The sequence below is a fragment of the Alligator mississippiensis genome, chromosome 4 (assembly GCF_030867095.1).
Source record: "Alligator mississippiensis isolate rAllMis1 chromosome 4, rAllMis1, whole genome shotgun sequence".
NCBI classification, from domain to species: Eukaryota; Metazoa; Chordata; order Crocodylia; family Alligatoridae; genus Alligator; species Alligator mississippiensis.
In genome coordinates, this window is record NC_081827.1 from 242,211,413 (window position 1) to 242,234,533 (window position 23,121).

Here is a 23,121-nt window from a genome sequence, read left to right on the forward strand (position 1 = left end):
TGTTACAGCTGTTTGGTTTTTATTGAAGGCAAAAACATTTGCTGCTTGTTATTTTTTGGTTCCTGGATCAGTGGTGGATAAAGCCATAGTGGGTAGAGATAAATGGGTGTGGGGAGGGGATGGGAGAGTGCAGAAGTGTAGTTTTGAAAGTATGATTTAAACAGGGAGATTCTGAAGGGAGGAAAGGGAAGAACAAAATACAGAAGAAAAGATTTTATTAAGTACAGAGCTATGAATGGGGAGTGAAAAGGAAATAACACGGGGGGTGAGCAAAGGTAACTACTCTTGTAGGAAAAGGAGCGCGAAAGTGGGATGAAGGCAGTAAACTGATTGACAATGTTACAATTAAATACAGTGTGCAGCGTAGAACACGATTTATTACTGCAGATTGTGGCAAGGCCATGTAGGTATTTTTCATCCCAGTTGATGGGTTTAATCCTTGGGCCAAACAGTGTCAAATCTTGGTGTTATGCATAATGCCATCACCAGCTATTTTTCGTGTTTCTCCCAATATCCCTTACAAGGCCAGTATGAAGCAGGCAAATGCCATTAACCCCCATTTCAGAGATGTCAGGTGGACTTGTCAGCAGTCTGGCAAGGAGTCGGGGACGAAATTAAATCTAGAATTCATATTTCCAGACCTTGTAACATAACTAAATTCTTTAGCAATTCAAGTTACTTTACTCTCCTTTACCTCCCGGAAGTGAATAATAATCATAAGAGATCTAGGACTGGATCCATTTCACGCCGTGCCTGAGGCAGAATCCAAAGCATCCTACGCAGATCCATTGTCTAACCTTTTAGCAAAATTAGAGTCAGCCCTGACACAACACAAGACCGCACCAACCTGCCACAGGTAAAGCAGGGGGGAGCACGGTGGCCATTGTCCTGCTGGTGATGGCCAAATTATGAATGTGTGAAGTTATCAAGTTAGACCTAACTATAAGAGATACCGCGTAGAAGCATTTAAGAGGCAGGCTTAAGTTATTTTTCTATGCAGGGAAATGATCATTTTATTATCACTGTTGTGCTTTGAATGATTAAGAGCAGACTGATATTTCTTTGTAATGGAATGGCTGTATTTTGTCTTCTGTAATTTTCCCCTAAATGGACATGGCTTCTAAGACTAAACTCAGCATAAGACTCTTTTAAATTAGTACTGGTCAACATATCTGATAAATCAGGCAGCTTAAATCTTTTGGACATCTTCAGCTAGCAATTTATACTTGAAGCATAGGAGTTTCTTAGGTCACATTTAATGCGTTTCAGAGGTTAAAGTGTTTTACCCATTTCAGGATATATTCCTGAAACGGCAGTGATCACATAGTTATTAGGGGTGTGTGAAACGGGCCCTATTCGATTCGGATTTGGCCCGAATCAGGCACAGTGATTTGATTTGTTGATTCAGATCGCTGTCCCAGATTCGATTTGGCTGAATCTGAGCCTGAAGATTCGAAGCTGATTTGGAGAATCAGCGATTCAGACGCAGCTTTAAATGTTTTTTCTACCTACCTCCAGGTACCAGCGCAGCTTGTGAACACTGCGATACTGGGGCGCACGGAGCGTCCCACAGGAGCATGGGGGGTGCCCTCCATGTGCTCGGCAGTGGACCGGAAGTACTCCAGGTCTGCCGGGGAGCGTGCGAGGGCCCCCCCCCACATCCCTTCCCAAGCTGGACGATTGGCTGTGTCTATGTCCAAATTTCTCCGAATCAATTTGGAGATATTAAAGGGTCCTCTTATTTGGATTCAGAGATTCAGCCACTGAATCGAGCCAAATCTCCACCAGATCGGATCAGGGACTGAAGCTTCACACAGCCCTAATAGTTATGCCCACAGTTTTATTTGGGTGGGTAGGAGGGAGCAATAGGAAAATTAATTCTGAGATGTTGCAGTCAGTAGCAAAGATGAGATGAAACCAGTACTCCAGTGCCTTAACCACGAAACCTATCCTCTTAGTATTTGTAAAACAGAATGGTTCTCGTATCTCGAGCAATAATGGGCTGTGCTACATGTTCAAACGTAAGCTGGATAGAAACCAGCTATAGAATTGTTAGACATTTGCAAGCACTAATTTATAGCTGATTGACTCTCTTTATAGCTGGGTAGTTATTTTTATCGTGTGAAAATTACTTTGCAAATGTGACCAGTCTAAATGTATCGTGCCATTAACCAGTTTATTGCATAATATATATAATGTGTAGCAGGGGCCAATGAGTGCTGCATTCTCACTTCTTGATGCAGAGAAAAAATTGTCGTGTCATTTAAACTTAATGTTAAAGTCTTGTCTTTTTCTGGACTCCTTTGTGCCATCTGGTTTTTAATGCTAGAATATTGTTAATAATAGCTTAATAGAGCCCAGTCTGATTCACTTGTAATCTAAACTTGCCTTTTATTCATCCTATTTTTACCTCCTTTTGTTTAGTTTGTCTGCTTCATGACTGACATCATTGGGGCCAAGATTTTGCCCTTGGTTCTTAACCTTTCTCAGCAGACATTTTCTCCATTTCTTCATTAATTTTCTGATATCTCTCTTTGTCCACATCTTTTAGTGATTAAATGCCAAGAGCAGAATAAATACTCCTAGCTGTGATTGCATGAAAAGCAGAGAGAAATTCAATTAAACTACTCTGAATTATGGAAGTGCCACCATATTCCAAGTTGGCTTCATCTCAGAACTGGGTTTAGGATAGGTTTACTATGGAAGACAGTAAGCCTTTTAGAGCCCATCTTAAAACAGCAGGTTTTTTTGGAGGGGGTGGGGGGTTATTTTAATTTGGGATTACTAGGCATGTATAGGAATGCTTATACATTTCATGCAGCCGTTTCCTGACTAATGAAAAGAGGAATTCCAGAGCTGACTACATAGGTGCTGCCGCTCACTTGAACGTGCAAATATATAGTTATCTTTCTCTTTGGTTATGGGATCATAAATGCAAAATACAGCTTGTAAACGAAACCTCTGCCCATTCACATCAGGCTTCTCTTTCTACAGTCAGTGGTGTTACAAGAAGTTTAAAAGATGGACAGACTGATTGGAAATGTACAGTTCCCTTTACATTTTACCATGTTATCAATCTTGTAAGCAGTTAATAGACTTCAGCCATCCTATTCTCAAGGCTTGTCTCATAATAATGACTGATGGGTTTTGGACTAATACTGTATTTCTTGCGAAATTGCCTCCTCTCCCTCCCCACCCTGCCCCTCTCTCAGAACCTTGACAAAGAAATTGGACTTTTAAGACACTTTAAAGGGTGATCAAAACTACCTAGCTTGAACTAGAAGGATTTCGTTGACAGTTCCCAGAGTAGATCCATAAAGGAAAAGTCTATTGCCTAGATATTGCTCATAATCATGGAAGTTTGTCATGATGCAAGCCTTTCTCCTGTGCTATAATACTGTGCAGTCTAGATGGGCATAAAACTAGTCAAAAGTGTCGCTATCAAATCTTCCAGGGTGAAATGTCATAAGCAGTGAAGATTTACTGACAGCATAGCAAGGTTATTGAAAAGCTTGATGGGATAGTATTTGTGTTCACTTGCTCCACAGTGAATGGGGGGAAAAAATGATGTGCTAGGTTTTTCTCTGCAGTGTTAATCCTTTGGTTTCCTGCATTGGCTGATGTTCGAGGCAGCCCTCAAAAGGGGTGTAAAGGAGGGACGCTTCTTGCAGGATGTAAGCTAAATAATAGGCACAACCTACCTTATTGTAGATGAGCTTCAAGCTTTCTTATTCCCCTGAAGGTTGTTCAGAAACAAATACAGAGATCTATGGGAAAGTTAACTGGTCTATCGGAGTGAAACCAGGTTTCTACTAATGCAAGTGTCCTGTTTGAGTGATTCTGGACAAATTACTTCCTTTCCTTGTTCCTCAATTTCCCTATCTGCACAAGGGAAGGGGGAAACGATGCCATAAAGCTCTTTTGTTATTTGTTAACAAGTTGCTATATGAGACCTAGGTTTCTTACTATTTCGTTTCCAAAACCAGGTTCTCAAAATCCATTAAGGATTGTAAGAGAGGCCGAGAATGAATTGACTGGCCAAGTATATGAATTTTGCCTTGTCTCTAGAGCCGACTCCTGCATTGAAGGACTTGTTTCACAGGGTAGCAAAAACGCTGTCAATAATTTCTGGTGCTTTTTCTCTGCTCTATGGATTTATAGAAGACTCTGGATTGTAACGCTATCAATCCGGCCTCTTCAACTGGCATTAAATTCACTTCTAACAGCCTTTCCAAAGCTGTAAACACTTCATACGGTATGAGTAGCCATACTCAGTAAGATCCATCTCATCTCTATCATCCAGCTGTGTGGTCTTATATGAGAAACACCTGTATTTCCTTCCTATGGAAATCAGTCCTTTGGAACTGTAAGAAGAGGGATAGGGCCAGGACGGTCTTGTGCTTCAGGCATGCTAGGTCTGGGTCCCGTTCCTGGCTTTGCCACAGGCTCTGAACAAGCCAACACATCTGCGTGTGCCTCAGTTCTTCATTGCTTACGATGCAAGTAGGAGTCTTCTTTATCGCCTTCCTTTGTCTTTTACCTTTTATCTCCTTTTAAGTGCTGTGCCTTTTTTGGAGAGGGACTGTGTTTCTTCCAGCCCACCTAAGAATGACACAATGGCCCTTGAAACTACCAGCATGTTCTACCCTAGAGAGAGGTAGTTAGCTAATGACAGTCCAGTACCTCAAACCGCAGTATCACTGCTGTAAGTTTTAGGTATTGTGGAAAATTCATACAAAATTCTGCCTGGGCTTTGGGGGGGGGTTTCCCCCCTGGAACCACTTTTTAAAACAGAAAAGCTCTTAGTTCTAGCAAATCATGTATTGTGGCTGCCCAGTGCCCTGAAACGGTCTAGCTAGAGTGGCTTTCTAGGTGTTTCTTTGTTTGGCTGCACTTTCCCGCATGACTATTGAGTGGTGATGGGGGAGAGACAGTAGAGCAATGATATACCTGAGCGAGAGGGTCCTGGGCAGCAGCCTTGGGTCACTGCTCTTAGTGGAGGAAGAACAAAAATAGCTGTACCCGCCATCAGCAACACTGCAGCCAGTGCTGCCCTGCTGTGCCTCTCTTCTAGACTCAGATCTGTATCTTTCTATTAAAAGTGGAGATTCGTTCTTGGAAGTTGACAGATTTGGGAAGGAGTGTGTCATGGTGATCAGCAGTGATGGCTCTTGTCCCTTTAGTTACTGCTTCAAACTTGTGGGTGGCTAACCATGCTCACTCTTACCAAGTCTATAAAGAACAGAAACACTTAATTTATGAAAGTGACTTGACCATTGGCGACACATAGGGGGTGCACGCGGGTGCATGTGCACCCCCTGAAATCAGCCATGCACCCCCTGGAAGCGCTAGCTGCAAAACCAGAAGTGCCACCGGAAGTGCACTTCCAGTTTCGCAGCTGGCTTGGCCATTGGCTGCTGGCGGACCCACTTTCCCACCCCCATCAGCCATCTGGTGCCCGCCCCCAGACTTGGGAGGCACCAGTCGCCCATGCTTAGGGCCTTGTTACATGGTAAGTTTAGGCAATTTCTGGAGCTCTTAACCCCTGGACTGGCTGCACTTCAGCACCTTTTAAGTAGCTTTTAAAGCACTTTTTATTTGGCTAACGTTATGCCACTCCAGGGCAAGATTCTCTCTCTAATCCACCTAATTTTGCTCCTGTTCTATTGTGGCCACTGTCCACATCTTTTCCACACAGTCCTGAAGTCCTTCAGCATCCCAGGAGGCAGTGGGTGAGCAGGGATGCTGCGGCACAGTGGGGCTGGTCACACTGCTTTGCTCTCCAGAGATGTCCAGCAGAGCAAACACCACAGTCCTGGAGCGCCTGGCAGCCATGGTGCCTGCCACCACCACCCACACTGTCTCTGCTCCTGGTGGGAGCAAAGTGAGCCAGTCCAGATGGGGCACCATCTCCCCATCACCACTCACACTGGGAGCAGAGCCAGCCACAGTGAGTGCTCTCCAACCCCACCTCCTCCCCCCCCCCCCCCCCCCAAGACTGGCTTGTTCTCTCATGGGGAGCAGAGCTGGTCTGAGCGGCAGTAGCAAGCACAGCAGCTGCCAGGTGCTCCAGTCCTGCAGCACTTGCTCTGCCCAGTGGGAGCAGCGAGTCGGCCTTTCCCCAAGCTCCTAGTCCTGCCCTGCTCACTAAGTCTCTAGCAACAAGTCACAGTTGTGTTGGTGAGGGGCAGTTGGAGCAGCTTTTCATAGAATCACAGAAAATTAGGGCTGGAAGGGACCTCAGGAGGTCACGTCTAGTCCAACCCCCTGCTCAAAGCAGGATCATCCCCAACTGGATCATTCCAGCCAAGGTTTTGTCTAGCCGGGTCTTGAAAACCTGCAAGGGTGAAGAGTCCACCACCTCTCTGGGTAACCTGTTCAAGTGTTTTACTGCCTTCCTAAAGAGAAAATTCTTCCTAATATCCAACCTAAACTGCCCTTGCTGCAACCCAAGACCATTGATTTGCTCCTTGTTGTGTCATCTGCCACCACTGAGAACAGTCCAGCTCCATCCTCTCTTAAACCCTGCTTCAGGTAGTTGAAGATTGCTATTAAGTCTCCTCTAGACTAAATAAGCCCAGTTCTTAGCCTCTCCTCATAAGTCATGTTCCCTAGCCCCCAAACCATTTTTGTTGCCCTCTGCTGGACTCTTTCCAATTTGACCACATCCTTTTTATAGTGGGGAGCCCAAAGCTGGACACAGTACTCCAGATGTGGCCTCACTGGTGCTGAATAATCACTTCCCTTGACCTGCCGGCAACACTCCTACTGATGCAGCCCAGGATGCCGTTAGCCTTCTTGGCAACAAGGATGCACTTCTGGTTCATATTCAGCTTATTGTCCACTGTAACCCCCAGGATCTTTTCTGCAGAGCTGCTGCCCAGCCAGTCAGCCCCCAGCCTGTCCCGGTGCATGGGATTGTTGTGTCCTAAGTGCAGGACTTTGCCCTTGTCCTTGTTGAACCTCATGAGATGGCTTTTGGCCCAATCCTCCAATTTGTCTAGGTTACTTTGAATCCTAGCCCTACCCTCCAGCGTATCTACTCCTCCCCAAAGTTTGGTGTTATCTGCAAACTTGCTGAGGGTGCGCTCTATACCATCTTCTGGGTCATTGATGAAGACATTGAACCAATCTGGCCATGGGACTGGCCCCTGGGGCACTCCACTTGATACCAGCTGCCAACTAGACATTGAGCCATTGATTACTACTCTCTGAGCCCAATGTTCCAGCCAGCTTTCTATCCACCTTACAGTCCATCCACCTAGCCTGTACTTCCTTAGCTTGCCTGGGATTATGTGGTGGGAGACTGTATCAAAAGCCTTGCTAAAGTCAAGGTAAACCATATCCACCAGTCTCCCTGCATCCACAGAGCCAGTCATCTCATCATAGAAGGCAATTAAGTTGCTCAGGCATGACTTGTTTTTTCACCTTTCCTTGCGGCTGCTCCACAAAGCTGAACAACTCTAAGCCACTTGCCATTTGTTCAGCTTATGGGGTAAGGTCTGACAAGACCCTTAGCATATGAAATATGCTGGTGTTCTCTGTCTGGGCACTATTGGCAAACAGTAGCATAACAGTGGAAGGGGTTGGCCATAATCCCAAGTAGTGCCTTCAGTGGGGTGGGAGAGGAGCGGGGAACATAAAGTAGCCACTGTTGGCACCACCCTGAGTGCTGGAGCTGCCCCATTACACCTCTACTGGCAAATGCCCAACCTCATTTAACAGATCACTTCTAGATACAATTCCCTCATGGGTTTAGATGATCTTGCTTCACTTCCAGGTGTAAAATTATCTCATTCTATAAATGTGACAAAACTCCTGGTGTGGATGGAGCCGGCATAATGCCAGTAGGACAAATACTCTTCCTTATTGCAGAGCTGAATCCACTACACGGGGGACCTGGCCACATGAGCACTGCTACCACAGTTAATGTGACAGCAGATTGTGTAGTATAGAGAGAGCCCGAGTACCTCATCCGTGGACAACAACTCTTCATTTTCCTAGCACCGTCAAGCTAACACTTTGTGATCACTAGATTCTTTTTTTTTCCTTTTGCTAATGGGCTCCATAGCTTGGCACTAAACTAATGGGTAAGAAAAGTTCCTCTCCATTTATTCTGTTGAGTTAAAGGAGTTCAGCAAATTAACATCTCTGTGTACAAAGTGGCACTTGCCTCAAATGTATTTTGTAGCATGAACTCAGTCCAGATGTATTCTCTTTTTTAAATTAAGAAATCTCATTTCTCACTGAAGAGTGTATTCAACTGAACACTTTTCCTTCTCAGTTGCGACAAAGAATATACAAATCTGTCTCAATTTGTGGGACTTACGAGTAGGTTTTTAATATATGAAAAATAATTTTGCACCTTTAGGAAGATCTAGCAGCCGATTGTCTGCAACCAAGCTTATGAAATAAAAAATGAGTATTTATATTGATGGTGTTTTATAGCTGTCACTTTTTATGAAAGATCCCTTATAAAAAAAAATGTTTTTCCTGTGCCTTGCAAATATGAGCTGAAGATTATTCCATCATAAATTTTTGGGTTAGTTTCTCCCAACTGTTTTAAGAAAAAAGAAAGTCCCAATGGTAATTAATTCTTCACTTTTATCTTTTTTTTAAACCACTAAATCACAGAGATGTAATGGAGAAGAGGTATGCTTTGCTTTTACAAGTTCTCTGTGCAGCAGGTCTTTTACTGTAAGACCTATAATTACCTCAATCTACAAACTAATCAATGAATATGTCGATTTTAATTTATTTGAAAACTGGAAGTCAAAGGATAGGATTATTCTGTAAATGTGGGCAAGCATTTATTGTGTGTATAAAAGTTACTCCGTATTGAGAGAGATGCACTTAGCAAATTTATACACTAAAAATGCTGCTTCGAGTAGGGTTAAAACTCGAGTAGGGATATGAACAAAGTTTTCCTTTAGGCAGGGAGTGAGCAGTTTGTAGCCTGGTTCATGTTCAGAGCTACAGCTTTGCAAGATGCCATCTCTCTCCATCTGTCTAAGGGTGTTTTTATCAACAAGCTTAATGGAGGTTACGTGCCAGTTCCAATGAGACTGAATGAATTGTGTTCATGTCTGAACGCATCAATTTGTCAGGCTTGGAACTGCTTTAACTACACCAATAGTTCATTATAGTTGGTATAGTCTACCAAGAATTTAACCAATTATGAAAATAACGTCTGTAGTATACTTTGTAGCAGCACAGCAATCCCTGTATGGGAAGGAAGAAACAAGGTTGACATAAGATATATTTATATTGCTATATAACGGTTTATACTTTGCAAAAAAATCACACCTTCCATTTACAAAAATTACCCCTTGTCATAGACGTCTTTCCACCATATAAAGCTATGCAACCAACTAAGTTTTGCTTTTATTTTTCCCAAAGCAGAAAATAATTTTTGTCAAACTTCTCAAATCTTTTGCATGATATCCAGAATTGCTACTTCCACTGCAAATGTTAGGAGGACCCCTTTCTAGAGGTTGCTGAGTTTTCCTATTAAAACGCCCTTGATATATTTTTGTTTATTCCATTCTTCGTTGTCTCTTTTGCCAGAGGGTCTTTCCATGGAGATATAAAAATCTCGAGAGAGAAAAAATATGAATCATAACAGGAAAGTTCACCATTCCCCTACGCGGTACCCTAATAATAAGTGTTTTTTGTGATTTCTGCTATAATAAATTAACCCAAAATGTCTGAAAATGTAACATGCATGTAAATCATGGATATTTGCTGTTAAAATAGCAATTAGGAGTAGGAAACCCGGCTCAGCTAATTACTTGCAACTGTCATCCTGATATGGGTGATTATCATAGCCTGCTTGTAAGCAGCATGGTGTCCTTGGATGCACCAGAAAACATCGAATTAATGAAGGAGCTGGTCTGGGGAGCTGTGAAGTGAGGCAAGGAGCACGAGTTTTGTCTCAATTGTCTAAAAAGCAGAATGTGGGCAGGAGGTCCAGGGGCACAGGCTGCACAGCATGTCGTAGAAAGCTTGAAGGCTGTTAGGAAAGATAAGTTAGGAAACAACCATCCTGGTCCATTCAAGGCAGTGGGAAAGTGCGTTCGTGTGTGGGCAAACTGAGCCTTGTGCTGAATCTCCCATACAGGATTTGTGCGTTTCTGGAGCAGGGAAGGGGAAGGGGTTCTCTTTGGTAATGGGGCTTGGAGGCAGCAAATCCCCTTTCCGCACCGCTAGAAATATGACCACAAGCAACTTCCTTTGCCTGCAAAGAGAAGGGCTATGATTGGTCCTGTATTATGGCACTGATGAATTAATGACAAGGGTAGAGTTTCATCAGTAGCTGGTCTAGGACCTGTTGATCAAGGCGCATGGAGTTGCAGCTGGTCCTTTACGGAGAGGAAGCGAATTACAGCTCGGAGCTACATGCAAGCTAACCCCCACAAACTGCAGGTGTCTGGATCTTGGTTCTGGTTTATTCTTATCCTTTCTATGAACTATCCCATTTCTTAATTATCTGTCACCTCTATATCACGAAGCAGTTCTACAACTAGAAATTCCCATATTTTGCCCCTTTGTGTGTCGCAGTCCTCACGCCGTCTCGCTGAGCTCCTGTGAAACACCTTTTCATAGAAAGAAAAATAATGCCACTTCGCATTCGCTGCTCATCCCGCTCCCTTAGGCCTGGACCCTTTGCAGTAAGGAGAGCGAGAATAATGAAGCAGCCAGCAATATCAGTTATCAAGTGAGGATGCACAATATGCATCCTGGTGGGGACAGGAAATTGAGTCGCAGCCTTAGCACAGATTGTGACTGCAGTAGTTACTAAATAGCAGTGAATTAAACAAAAGGATTTATATCCTGCTTGGCGGAGATGGCATTTTTGCAACATCGTGATTGTGAACTAAACTAAAGTTCAATCTAGACTTCAATTTCTGTGTGGAAAAAGCCAGGCACAACTATTTGTATATTCCCCTTTCATTTAGCTTTTCATGTGCTTTGTCCATTATTTATATTACATGACTATCTGGCGGCCTCTTCACTCCTTTTTATATTTATTTTTTTAATCCATCTCCTCCTCAAATTATAGCCTGGTTTTTGAGGAACTAGAATGGGTTGCCATAGCAATCTTCCAAGAGCACCTGGGCTTTGCATTCATGGGATAAGAGAGCAGCAGCGTGGTTATCAAGGAACAATAAATTCTGCAAAGACGTTAGTTATTAAGAAGGAAATATCAACGCAGGGCCAGGCCAGCCCCCATTGGGTTGTGAAGGAGGTGGCAAACTATCTTAATGCAGTTGACCTTGCAAAGCTTAACGGTTGCAAGGGGAGGTGCTTGGAGGATGACAGAACAGGCTAGTGTGCCCTGAAGAGAAGGTGGCTTGTGGAAATCTGGCCCTTCGCTTTGCTACCAGGGACTTATCTGCACTACAGCGACGCGGTAGTTTTGCTGGCTTATTCCTTTAGGGCAGATGTGGCATATCCCAACAGTTTGTCTGTCAGCACAGCTAACGCCCTGTCCCTAAATGCTATTGCAAATTAAAAAAAACAAGGGCATTTTCTTTTGTTATAGATTTCATAGATGTTAGGGCTGGAAGGGACCTTGGAAGATCATCAAGTCCAGCCCCCTGCCCCCGGGGACAGAAAGCATCATAGCTGCATCCACACCAGGGGTTTTCCTAGCAAAACTTTGTAATGTAGACTGAGTATAAGATGTGCTGCGTATGTCTGGTCTTCAGACAGCTTCATATCAAAAAGCATAAAATGTTAATGAAACTTTTCTATTGTTACAACATTAAAGTCTCCTGGGGAGTCTGGGGATTTGTATTAAGATTTTGTTGGATTACTACAATTGTAATAATCACTACTTTTTTTTAAATTTAAAAATCTTTTATTGAATTCTTAAACTGGTTAAAACATGGTGAATGTGATGATTTTGAATATGTTCCCATATCCCCTATAACTATAGAGTTCTTTCAAAAAGGGTATTTGGGCATGGTGCATTTTGTTAAATGGTGTGTAAAGATGGTATGATTGGTGGAGAGGCAGAAAGTTAGGTTACAGAAGTGGTAGAAGTTTTATCATGTTTGTTTTAAGGCTAGGGACAGAAGTTGGACATAACCTGGTTTAAGTGATCAGAAACCAGTTTAAACCTGTAACAGAACAGAAACGCAATGAACATAAACCAGTTTCAAAATGGCTGAAACTGGTTTAAGATAAACCTTGCTGTATGTAATATCGGACTTAACTGATTTAGGTGTAACGGGTTTATGAAACTTCTGTCCCAGACCCCATTCCCAGTTCAAGTTACATCACAGTCCCCCAGCATCCCAGCATACTTCGCAGCCTAGGCTGGGCTGTGCTGTCTGCCCCAGAGAGCAGGGCTAGCCCCGCTCCTCTGCTCCCTAGCTGGAGCAGCAAGGGCCGGCTGACAATGGGGTGAGGTGGGGCAAGCCCAGTCTGCAAGGAGTGGGGACTACCCCCCAGGCAAATAGTGGCTGGGGGCTGGGGCCAGGGAGGGGGGTGAAACACCCCTTCCCCCACTCAAACTTACTGCTGCCTGTGACTGTGGGCTACAAATCCCAGAGGCACCTGGGAGTGGGAAGAAGAAGTGATGAGCAACCCTGCAGAGTCCTCCTGCAGCTAAGATTCTGGACTGCAAATCCCAGAGACCTCAGAGGCAGCAGGAAGAGGAAGTGAAAACACACACGCGCGCACACACACACACACACACTCACTCACACTCTCTCTCTCTCGCTACAGGCCAGAGAGGTGTGATCTAATGCCCCCCAGCTTTTGGCCTAAGCCACTGCAGGCATATGGCTGCATTGCCTGAATGAGGGATAAATGTCCGTCCAGTTGTTTCTCAGTTTAATCTCTGCAGTTTACACTAACCTGCAAAGACTGAATCCATTCAGCCTCGAGCTAATTTGACGATGTGTACCTAGCCTAAAAGGAGATGAACATACAAAAAGAAGTAAGGAAGGATCAAGTGTGTGCTTATACGTGGCATTTGTATCTTCTCACTGCGACGTGGGAGAGCCTGGAATTAGCACTGGGATGTATGCTCAGGACCAATGGAAGATGTCTGCTCATCCCAACAGGCAAGCTTAGATGCAGGCAGAGTGGGAACCAGGGCAGGGCTTGTTTCTCAGCGCAAACCTGAGTTCAGAAGCAGGCTGGTGTGGATATGGCTTAGGGCTTACTCTGGCTTGCACACTTGTTGCTGGTAAATGTCCTGGAGAAGGTGTGGTCTTACTGGCCATTCTGAGAAACTTGAAACTTTTACCAGGTCAAACTCCTTAAGGCATTCATTCCTGTTGGCTTGGCTTTTCCTTTGTAGCCTTACAGCAGTGTTATGAAGGGAGGAGTTGCCTTGACTAAGGCAGACTCTCTTTTTGCTTTTTGTCTAACAAATAACAGGAAGAAGATTAGGGGAGCTAAGAAAAATGCTTTGGCTAATCAGAGCATAGCCAAAACCAGTGGAGGTAATGGTGGCAGCTACTTGTTTCTCTTGGCAGGATCTGAATCCAGATGTGGCACAGCTCACACACTGGTGTTAGAGGATGCAAGGTCAACAACAGCCATCAAGTGATACCAGCCCTGCCATCCCACTGGCTTTTTTCCTAATCATTAGATAAGCATTATCAGTAAAGGGACAGCAGCTTCATCCCAATAAAAAAAAATTAACACACAAAAAAAGCAGTCTGGTCATTTCTGCTTGAGCATTACCTTGCATTTCTAGAGTCTGTTTTCTTGTCATGCCAACCTGTGAAATCAGGAACCCCCAAGTGAGTTGACTTGTTACGTTGGGCAAATTTGAGTACAGGCCTCTACGCAACTCTACTGCATTGGACGGGGGCTATTTTTCTCAGAGGGTACAAGTAAGGGACACATTAAAGATGCACTAACTTAAGCAGGGCTATAGGCTGCTCCCGGGCTGGCAAATATTCCCCTTCTGCCCTTAAAAAAATACTGGTCCCCTAGAAGCACTTCAAAGTTACAGGGAATGGAAGATAGTGCTAGCCCCCCTTCTACATCCTCCTCTGAGATCTAGTTGAACACAAACAGGTCCCAAAATATCCATGCATTCTCACTTTACTATTTCCTCTGTAGGGATTTATTTGAACAGGTTGCCTCGATATAATAAATTATGCTTTTAACTGATTTCTGTGTATGTGGCTTGAGGACACTGAGCTCTAGAATTGTAAAGGTTATTTCTATATAAATCTTAACAAATCATAACTTTGGAAGATTTAAAAGAAATTAAGGACAGCTCGGGGGTTGCCCTGAAAGAACAGCACTGATAGAAAAAAAATCTGTTTCTTAAGGTAGAATTGGGCTGATTATTGTAACCATGATGGTCCAGGAAAAATATGAGAGTCAAGGATTTTTGCGACTGATATTTTTTACTGGACAAACTGTATAGCTGGGAGGGATGTAGACAAGCTTTCAGGTGCCCTTCTTTTATTTTACCCTTGGCATAATAAAAGATATCGCCTACAAAATATTTGCCTTTTGAATTTTTTCTTAAGACATTCACTGTAGTAGAATCAATGTAGTCTTTCTTCCTAATGCCAAAGCCGCCCAGCCATGACTATTAAGTCTTTACTCCAGAAATTGCTAGTCAGCCATAAGCACTGTGAGCAGAGAAAGGCAGATTATATCTCTTGTCACCACACCCTTCAACTTCTTCTCGTTCCAGGTTTCCCTCATTGCTTTTTTTATACTAGCAAAGAAAATGGGACCAGGAATTTGTCCTAGGTGCAGTGAGCAGCAGGAATAGAGAAGGCTATAATGCCAGCTAGGACGCACACTCCTTACCACTGTGCTATCAAATCCTGCAGAGAGCTGGCTGGAGTTAATGTTCACAATGTAAAGTAAGATTAAAGGAGATTATGGAGGTTCATTTTCTTGTAAATACGATAGACATGCAATGATTGGAGAATATGAGGATAGAGTAGAAGGAGAGATTGCTTACCATTTTTTTTTTTGCACTGGACAATTTATCGGTGCCTCATCATTTTTCATAAAATGGCGGTTTGCTAAATGTTCGGATGTTTATAAAGGAAAACAAAAGAATTTACATTAGAAATATCATTGGCAACGTTTTTACGTTGCTATTTGATACATCATCTATCAACAAAAAGTGAGATGGCAAACCACTTCTCCAAATCTAATGCCAGTATAATTCTTCAGTGGCTAATGGGATGGCACATCAAAGAGCAACTCACAAAGACACTCATGGACCCAGAGGAACAGACTCGTACCCTCTGTGCAAAAACGAAGTTTATTTTCTACCCATGGGGACTTCTTACCATCTTTAATTTTCCCCGAGCCTAAGGAAAGGCATGTGTGTCCAAAAGCTTTCAGAAAAAGATAATATTTTTTTTTTTTGTGGTTTCTTAGTTGGTCTAATAAAAGGTATCATCTCCAAACCAAGAGTTCTAGACTTTTGCATTTCTTTAGTGGCTAATGCATCCTTTTCCAGGGGTCTGAAAAATTACAATTTTCAAAAAAATGCCTTGTGATTTTTTGCATGCTTTGATTTTTGGGTTTTGACCTTGAAACACCTAAAAGGGGCTTGATCTGCAGAGTACGAGTGCTTATGAAAAAGATGTTCCTTAGAGCTGGTTCATGTTTGACCCGCAAAGCGAGGCAGGTCGTTAGTCATTAGTCGTTTCTCTGTGTTTAGGCATAGCCAATATTTGGAGGGGAGACGTTCCAGTTCAGATTCAGCAACCAAATGAAACCTTTCTAGCTAGAACTATAGATTGTGACAAAAACAGTGTGCAAAAGCTGGGGAATCTCTTCTGAAGACATCTGGGCTGTGGCAAGATTGCACAAGCAAACTAACAGACTGCTGAATGCGAATCCTCTAAAGAGCTATCACGGTAAGGACCAGGGGGAGGCGCCTTCTGAACTAATAGCATGAGGACGTAATTCTTTCATCCTGCAAGAGCTTTATTTAACAAAATTTGCAGGAGGGCATAACAGTAGTAGTTAGGATTATACTAATCCCTCAGTTCCAGTTTGGTCCTGTAAAAAAAATTTGTACATTTATAAGATGCTGTGAGAGCTATCAAAGCTACAAATATAGAGGGCTAAAAAGGTGTCAAGGCCACTGGATGCAGCTGGCTGCTGACAAACAGCTTCCAGGGTGTAGGCGTGAATCACAACTAGCATTTGCTTATTTGCAAAGCTGGCAAACAAGGCGAGGGGGGTCTGTATGAGATTCCACCTTGAGCTCTTCTCCAGAATGCAACCATATCTGTTGAATGCCCACGGCCCTCCTTATTCCCTTTAATTCAGTGGTACACTTACCCCATTACGGTCTAATGCGTACCCGCAATTCAGAATGAACCAGCCACTCGGCTAAAACAGGAGGACTGATGGGCCGTTTCTCCAGGTCTGCAACTGGAAATAATGCAGTTGCAGGGGGACAGTGTTGCTTGGGGCTTCTGAAAGCTGTTGCCTTTGCTGACTGAATGGTAGTGTTTTTGGATCATACTTCCAGTGCAAAGGAATAGCAAAATAGCAGAAAATAGGAAGGAAGGGGTAGGGAGAGAGTAAAGATTGGCCCAGGGGCCAACTTTTCATCTCTGCTGTAACTCCTGCTGTTGGGAGGACGCAGATAAAGAACAGTAATGTCTTGAACAGCTTTAAATCCTAAACTATACAACAGCTTTTGGCATTTACAGGGTTCGAGCAGAATTACAGAAAATAATTAAACTGCTGCTCAGGCTTGCAGTACTGCCCTGTCTTGTCAGAAAACTATTGCCAGAGTGCTTCTACTACGTTGGCTTTATGTTCTACATAATAACACAAGAACTGCAATATAGATCTACACGTGTTAGCATCCAGATGCAACTAGTGCCCTTGATACCTGTTTAGCTCCAGTATGGTATTCTCTTGCAGTACTGAAGTATAAACCATCATAGACAATTAAAACTTAAGAGGCACTAGGTGAATAATTAAGGCCTAACTAAGGGATTCAAGCTGCAGCTGCTGAAAGAGGGGAAACAAGAATTAAATGAGTGTGACAGTATATAAAACATTTATTTATAAAATTTACACATTGTTAAAATTTATAAAATTTACAAATATTTATAAAGGTTTCCTTTCAGGAAGGTATGGGCTATTAAGTGATACTTCCCAAGGTGAAAACAACAGCAGTCTGACCCACATTTCCTTGTGGCTTGTGTGCACACGCTCATACACTAAGTCTTGCACTGAGCCTTTCATTCTTATTCACTCTCTATCTAGGTACTTTGATGTGGCCCTGGTCACTGTAGAGCAGACCTCTCCATCACTAATGGATTTAATTCTCCCAACTCCATCTTTATTTCTATTTTAAAGACAGAAGATTAGATTAGAGAAGATAATGAATTGATCAAGGCTGTGCAGAAAGCCTGTAGCAGAACTAGAAAAATGAACACGCATCTCCTGATTCCCACCCACCCAGCTCTATCCACTAGACCAGTGGGGACCAACCTTTTTGGGCGGTTATGTCACAGATTAAGCCCCGTGCGCTCCATGAGAACCACTCCAATGTTCTTCTCCGGCTCCATCTGCTGCTCTGCTTTCTGCTCCCTGCCCAACCTACTGTGTTGCTCTGCTTTCTGCCCCTTCCTCAATTTGCCACATGCCACGTGCGCACTGCCTGTGAGGTTGTGGTTTGTGTGCCAAAGCTGGGCACTCTTGCATTAGACAAACCCTTCTTGGCTAAAAAAATTGAGATTAAGTAAAAAGGAAACAAAAGGAAGCCAGGGGCTCTGCAAAGGCTCTCTCTCCTGCCCTCTCCCCCACCAATCCTTCAAGTTTTCTGTCAGTCCCTTAGAATTCAATTAATAAAGAAATACTGCAATAGTGCAAGTGAATTACTACAGATAGGCTTACGATCTTTAAAGGACTTCACCAAGGAGGACAAACTCATGATCTTCATTTTACAACTAAGGAAAATAAAGTATAGTAGTGAGATGCATTATGCAAGTCAATGGCAAGCCAGAAATGTCATTCAGTTCTTCTGATGCCAAAAGAAATGCCCCAGTCACTGCTCCCGCTACCTTCTCCTTTAATACGTCTGCTGTTCTGTTAGTAAAATGGTGCAATATTGATCCGAATAGCTGATTGAAAAAACCAACCAACCCTGGAGTTCAATCTAAACGTGTGCCGTGCAACAAATAGCTACATCTAAAACTGGAGGAAATGCTGGTACCTAAGATTCAGCCTGGTGAAACAATTCATGATAAGCTATGGCCCCCAGGTACATTTGAGTGGGCAGGGCATTCACCTGCAAGAGGGAGAAACCTAGGTTTTGGTCTCTCTTCACAGGGTTCTTTCTGTGTTTGACGTGGAAGTCATGTAAAATATGCATATCTTGGATCTGGAAAATGCGGGGCTCCCACCTGCTTAGGTGAGTGATACAACTACTCGGCTGTGTCGCTGCCGTGCACTGCAGCGGGGGGGTCGGGACCTTAGAAGCCGTCAGGCGGGTACTTGTGATGCTTGGAGTGGAATTAATTAGGCGGATGCTTATCGGTTGCAAAGCAAGATTATTTACTCACGCCGTCAAGGTGGTGAAAGACGGAGGTCAAAGATACTTGGTTAGTTATAGCTTAGAGTTCATGAGGTCGGTCTGTAAAGTAGGTCAGTTCGCAAAAGTGGTCAGGCAGAAGGTCGGGCCGGCAGTCGTCAATTACGTCTGAGATTGGGTCGAGACGGGGGGCGAACTGGCAAGCGATCAAATTGCCAGTTTACTCTGACACGTATGTCAGAGGTCTCCAGGTGTATACGGAGTCGTGCTCTCCAACGTCACGGAAGTGAAAACGGGTTTTATTTGTGTAATAGCCAATTGCTTTTCCCCACGTCATAAATTTAATTAGAATCGTCAATTATCTAGTGGTCTTCGCTAGGTTTCTATCTCACAGGGCTACTCCCTGTTTTCTTTGACCAATTATAATGATTTATGTAAAGCAAAGGCGGCAAAAGTTTTATCTCTGTAGTGGCGCAGCAATAAATTTCTTTTTGACATGCGCAGCAAAAAAAAAAAAGCTGTTATTATCATCTTGTTAGTTAACCCTTAGTTAACCTAGTGTAAAATAAAACTGCTTTAAATAGTATCGCTTACCTGTGGCATGGGCACTACTTAATTGGGTTGTGACAGGCTGCAGGTATCAGCCCTCTTGTGCTCGCTCTCTGCCTCAAACTCTTTTCTGCACAGCACCACCTTTGCAGCAGAAAGGGAGGAGGTCTCCACTTGCCTCCGGAGAGGCAGGAGCTGTAGATTTGTCCCCTCTCTCGCAGAAAAAGGACTTGAACTTCGGTTTCTCACTCTCGTAGCTATTTAAGAGGGGAGGGGAGGGGTGCTGTTACCTTCTCATCTTCCTTCAGCTGTGTTTCCGTAGAAAGGAGACATTCTGCTCAGTTCTGGTGGGAAAGAAGGGACCACAGGTGTCTACTGCCTGCAGAGGGAGGTCCCAGACTGTGGATCTTGAGCAGATGCTACATTATGGAGGTATCTGTGGAGAGGTGGGATTTAAGACTTGTTCTTTTACTCAGGGTTTCCCTTTGTAGAAGAACAAGGACGCTGCATATTGAGTGAGCTGTCTTCATGCAGCCTCCTATGCTAAGTGTTGGGTCCCACCATGAAGGACCTACCTCCCCCTGTGCACAGTGCGGCTAGTCTCGGTCCAACCCACAGTGCTGGATTCTAGGCTAGGGCCCTCAAATTAATCCTCTGCACCCAAGTCTTTTCTGGATCTAACCTCTACCTCAAAAAGATATTGAAGAAACAGGATAGGGCCAGAATAGAGCATGGAAAATTATCAGATGCACAGGAAGACTTCAGTGAAGAAGAAGGGATTGAAAAGCCTGGTACTATTTAATTCAGTGGGAAGATGAATAAGAGGTGACACGTTAGCAGGGATCCTGGTTTTCCCTGGTAAAAAAAAAACACAAATTCTCTGACAAAAAAAGATCACAAATTCTCTAACCCCCAAATCCATGATTGGTCTTCCAGTGTCGTGGCTGGTCTTCCTTTTATGAGCAATCCTCATGGCTTATAATGGTCCCACTGGCAGCCAGCATAATTTAAAGGATCATTGAGGTGCACAGAAAAGTCCCAGAGCACTGAATGCAAATGCATCTAAAACTCTTACATACACTCTTCAAATAAATTGCACGTAGCAGGATTCATTGTAGGGCATTTTTTATGGGCAGCCAGGTTCATAAACACATTTCAGATGAATTGCTCCCTCTCTGACTATAACTGACACACTGGATACCTGGAAGGACAGATGTGCCTCATATGTCATTCCAAATTTATACTTAAAATGGGATGGATATTGCTTTTGACTTCTATCTGGCTGCTTGTGCCGAGTAGGTCTCTTCTTGTACCGGACAGGAAAGCTCAGCTAAAAAAAGCACAACTGCTTCATTTACGCGGCAGCGGCAGGCAAGCATTTTCACTTTCAATTAATTGGATTCAACCCATCGTCAGGTGCTTAAATGCAAACCGGTCTCCCATGCTTCTTTCCGTTTTCATTTCAAGTAATGGTCTGCATGCATTTTGGACATTGTCTATTTCTTCAATTGATTCACATTTAATCCGCCTCAATAATACCTGCTTTATTAGAAATAAATCATGCAGATTGGCTATAAATTGCTTGATTTACATTGCTGAAGTCTCCCTCCTTTCTTAACCTGGAAGCACTGCCATTCACGGTTATTTGCTTGGGCATCACTAGGGAAGATGGTAACTGTCCTGGATATCGAGAAACCTCTCTGGTGTCTCATGTGATGAAATTAGGGGGGATATGGATGGCATAAACATTACCTCTCCTGGGGCCTTTTTTTATGTTTTGTATTGGTTTTTTTTTAATGTGAAAAGTGTAGTTTCCTCACTATACTCCACTCCAAATTTTAACATCAATTATAATGGCTGCCTTTTGATTTGCTGGGTCTATTTAAGTCCTATGAAAAAGGTGATGAACTGACAGGGTGACATGTGAAGGAGGGGTTAATTTATATGACAGACGGGGTGGAGAGGAGTGTGCCAGCTGTTATACAGGCAACTGCTGACATGGTTTTAGGGAAAGACTCAACTCAGATTTGATCACAAGCTTTGTCGATAAAGGTATCGCAATGAATTGTACTGTTAGTTGCATTGACCTAAATTTAGATACGGTTTTGGGGTTAATACATGCTACATGCACAATATCCACACAGACACATGTGCACAACGTACACACATGCGAATACATTTGTAACTGAGTAACTTTCTGAGAACAAAAATCAGCATCACCAAAACCGGTATAGCCCCTACATGGATTTAAAAAGTTTTGACTGATCTAAAGCAAAAAGGATTTTCTAAACAGAGAATCACAGGGATGTGCTTTTAGCTTGGTGCCAACAGCTTTCCAGCTACTTTTATCTGATGTGGAGAAATATATAATTGCTGGTAAAATCTGCATATGACAAAATTGCTGGAGTGATAAATAGCAGCGAAGACCAGTCACTTCAACAGGCCATTTTGGTATAACTGTTTAAACGTGTGTTTTCAGATGGTCAAACGAAAGGTCATACCTGTAGGAACAAATAACGTGGCTCATGGAAGTCGCGAGCCGGTCTCACAGACATCAGCAATGCTGGAACAGACCTGGGGTCCGTGGTAGGGACTCGAGGGACCAGGGACTCTCCCTGCAGCCAGGCGACCCGCTGCTCAGCCACTCGGGAGGCTATCAGGCGAAGCAGGGTTTTACGTCTCTCTGTGATACCACTGAGGATGTGGCAGTGCAGCTCTGGTGTTAGAAACGATGTTGGGAAAGAGCTCAGAGAAGAAGGAGCGGAGATGGGCAGCAAGGGGGAGAAGGAAGCTGGTCCATGCACAGCTTCCTAGCTGGGGAAGAGATGTGGGGGGGGCTGCCCAGGGGCTGGGTGCTCTGCCTCTCAGCATGAAGACACACTTGACTTGTCAGAGGGATGGGAAGAGCTCAGCAGGCACTGGCTGGAGCAGACCCCCACCTCCCTGGACCCCAGCAGCAGCCCGGAGCGGAGCGGAACGGAGTGGTGGGAGCCACGCGGAGCCGGCACGGAGCCCTAGCCCTACTTCGGCTGGATCCACGTGGCGGCGCCAGGTAAGGCTGGGCCCTGGCAGCTACAGAGGGTGCGGGGAGCCAGAGGGGACCTGCCGCTGCCCCTACATGATGTGCATGCACCGTGTGTACACACGTGTGCACACAAGACACACAGGCACACATACAGTATGCACACAGTACACATACGTACACACTGCAATATACACATGCACACCGTATGTCCACATGTGCACACAATGCACATGTGCACACTGCGGTACACACATGCACACATGGTATGTCCACATGCGCACACAATACACACCCTGCAATATACACATGCGCACACAGTATGCACACATGCGCACACAATCCATATACATGCACACACAATATATAGACATGCGTGCACACTGCAGTATACACACACACATGCAGTATGTACACATGCACACAATACAGACATGCACACTGCAGTATACACGGTATGTACACGTGCACAATACACACATATACATTGCAGTATACACGTGCACACAGTATGTACACATGCGCACACAGTACATGCACATGCACACACTATACACATACACACACTGCAATATACACACGAGCACACAGTATACACACAATACACACGTGCACACACTGCAGTATACATATGTGCACACACACAGAGTCCCCTTACACAGTATACACACAGGAACATGCAATGCCTTCACACCTACAGTAGCTGCACCCACAATAAGTACACGTATGTACCCATGTGCACAGTACCTACATGTGTGCATGCACACACTATCCATGTATGCACACATACTAGATGCACAGTATCTACACGCACACACGTGCACAATGTACACACATGCAAAGGCATGCACCATATACATACAGGTGCATACACACAATTATGTTCTTTGCAGTCTCCCAGGGGTGTTTTAACATAACCCCTTCAATTGGGCTCCGTAGTTCCTTTTCCAAGAAGTTTATTCTGGCAAACAAAAATAGTCCTAGGACAGGTGTGGTTAGTACACAGGTAACTTGTACCTGCTCTGCAGTCGTGTCACCTTCT